Here is a 2,500-nt window from a genome sequence, read left to right on the forward strand (position 1 = left end):
ACGATCGTGAACCTTGAAACATCTGGAAACCATCGACACATTTAGCTGCTGCAGATGGTGGTGATGCTCGTACTTACATTCTTTTAAATAAAAGGAAAGATGTTGTCGTTAGGTGTGAAAGTTATGCCTTCCCGTTCCTCAACGTGATAATGACGATTCTTATTCTTACTCTCTGTACGATTTTCGTTGCAAACACCCAAAACAGTTTACCAATGATAAGGAGGATTGTGATGATGATAACTGTTATGATGATGATAATGATGATTTGTTGGATCTGTAAAGCAGCAAATATTATCTTGCGTTGTTTGATTTTCAACATATGTTTATATGTAGCAATTCCTCCGCCATTGCAGATACTTCTTGTAAAAAAAGAAAAAAAAAAAAAAAAAAATCTCGCGGGCGAACTTGGGAGTCTGTCCGCATCGGATGGACGTCGCCCAAACACCACCCCCTAGAAACCACACACACACACACACACACACACACACACACACACACACACACACACACACACACACACACACACACACACACACACACACACACACACACACACACACACACACACACACACACACTCACGCACAGACTAACCAGACGATTGAAGACAACAAAAAAAAAAGTTTATTACACGGTCATATAGATCTGTCTCTCGCATGCCCTATCGGGAGGTTTGAACGCACAGTGCTTAGGGCAAAGGTGCCCTCGGTCATAGATCATTTTCACCTCGCGTGAGTTCCCTACTGCCTCTGAAAAACGAACACACATTCAAACAGAGCACCATTGGGCAATGTGGCGCTGATTGAGTACAGTAGCTCTTTCTTAGAGCACTATTTTTAGAACCAGCGCTAGAAGAGGAGAAAGGGGATTGAGAGCTGACTGCGTGCGCGCGTGCGTGCGTGAGTGGGTGGATGCCGAGCGGACTTGGGAGCCTACGTATGCAGAGGAGACGTCAGAGGAACGAAGCCGAAGGTGGGCCGGACGAAGCCCGCGTGACATCATTGTGTATGAATGTATGCATGTATAAACATACATATACATATACATATCTACTATGATAAAGTAGTAGCCTCTGTCTGTCTGTCTGTTTATTCACGAACTCCTAGGGTTTTGGAGATAGACCCCCATAACCATATATATTCTGATACCCTATCACTCCAGGTACTTGGATAACTATATTTCATTTCCAAAAAAAAAAAGAAAGAAAAAAATTATTTTGGCTAGGGTTAAGGGTTAAAGGGGTACGGTGTGGTAACACGCCACTACTGTAGTGTCCCCTTAACACGATTGGCATTTTTGTGACAAAAATTACCATGGTTAAACAAACCATTGTATGTGTTCATAAATATTATTTATATTTGTGAAATTAACTTTGCTACAAGCTATGATAGCCTTTGTAACGAGAAAGCATGTAAATGTAAAATGATTGTATAATTTTACCAAATGTTTAAATATTGGTTATATCTATTTTACTTTTTCGCGGGCGGTAATACACTCCAGTTCAAAGATAATGCAAGGTTGGTTCAATTCTTTTCTTACGACCGTATATATTTTATTTCCAAAGGGCGTCTCCTTCCTCAATTTTTTTCTTTCTTACTTTTTTAACATTTTATTTGTGTTACATTTTCCATTGAGTTATATTGATGTGTAACTTTTCTCCACAAATTCTATCAAAATTAAAATGATCATAATTTGCCCGTAGCAACGCGTGGGTAATTTGGCTAGTAGTATATATATATATATATATATATATATATATATATATATATATATATATATATATATATATATATATAATGTGTGTGTGTGTGTGTGTGTGTGTGTGTGTGTGTGTGCAAGCAATCACATCAGCGTGATACAAAAATGCAAAATAACCACAGGAGAAAGGAAAAATTGTGGACAGTAAGTACTTTCGTATATTACATCTTCAGACTAAATGACAGAGATACAGAATTGTTTAAATGTAAGTATCCGGTGGCAACCATAGAGGGGGGGGGGGAAGGGGGAGACAATACGATGCGAGAACGGGGGGATGACCTTATCTCTAATCGACCTGACCAACACATAAGGCTCAATCTGGAGGAAAGATCTTGGTGACCATTTGGGTTACCAATTTATCACATTTAAAATAACCACAGCTTAAGTTCATGTTTTTATCAAACGTGCCTGATATGAAGCAGGATTCTATTATATTTCTTTTTTGTAGGCTTTTTCCTTTGACTAAAGTTGTTGCCTTTGACCAATCAATATGAAGGTTGTATAATGCTTTATGTTGAAATAACGCATTATTTTCCTGGGCAGATCTCACACTATTTATGTTGGGAAATCCTTGTTTCCAAGTTTTTCCCAGTTTGTCCAATATAAAATTTGTTACAATCTTGGCAAGGAATTTTATAGATCACACCGTTGTTGTTAAGAGGGCTGTTCTTAATTAAAGTTTTTTAATGGTGTGGTCATATTTAAAAGCTACTTTGATATCCAATTTTTTTGAGTAGGTTGA

General features: G+C 38.0%; 2 protein-coding genes across 6 annotated transcripts in view; one reads left to right on the forward strand and one right to left on the reverse strand.

Moving 5' to 3' along the window:
• The window catches only part of LOC143025354 (uncharacterized), a 266,866-nt gene that overhangs the window by 92,476 nt on the left and 171,890 nt on the right, over positions 1-2,500 (forward strand). The window lies entirely within an intron of this gene.
• The window catches only part of LOC143025353 (uncharacterized), a 147,888-nt gene that overhangs the window by 62,888 nt on the left and 82,500 nt on the right, over positions 1-2,500 (reverse strand). The window contains exon 2 of one of the 5 annotated variants that reach the window (XM_076184886.1): positions 1-22. This exon is cut by the window's left edge and continues 207 nt beyond it. The exons of the other annotated variants lie outside the window; for them this stretch is intronic. The gene's annotated coding sequence lies outside the window, so the exon portion shown is untranslated. The remainder of the gene's footprint in view (positions 23-2,500) is intronic. 5 annotated transcript variants of the gene reach the window in all.

The sequence above is a fragment of the Oratosquilla oratoria genome, chromosome 5 (genome assembly GCF_046742065.1).
Source record: "Oratosquilla oratoria isolate Oo_2021 chromosome 5, ASM4674206v1, whole genome shotgun sequence".
NCBI classification, from domain to species: domain Eukaryota; kingdom Metazoa; phylum Arthropoda; class Malacostraca; order Stomatopoda; family Squillidae; genus Oratosquilla; species Oratosquilla oratoria.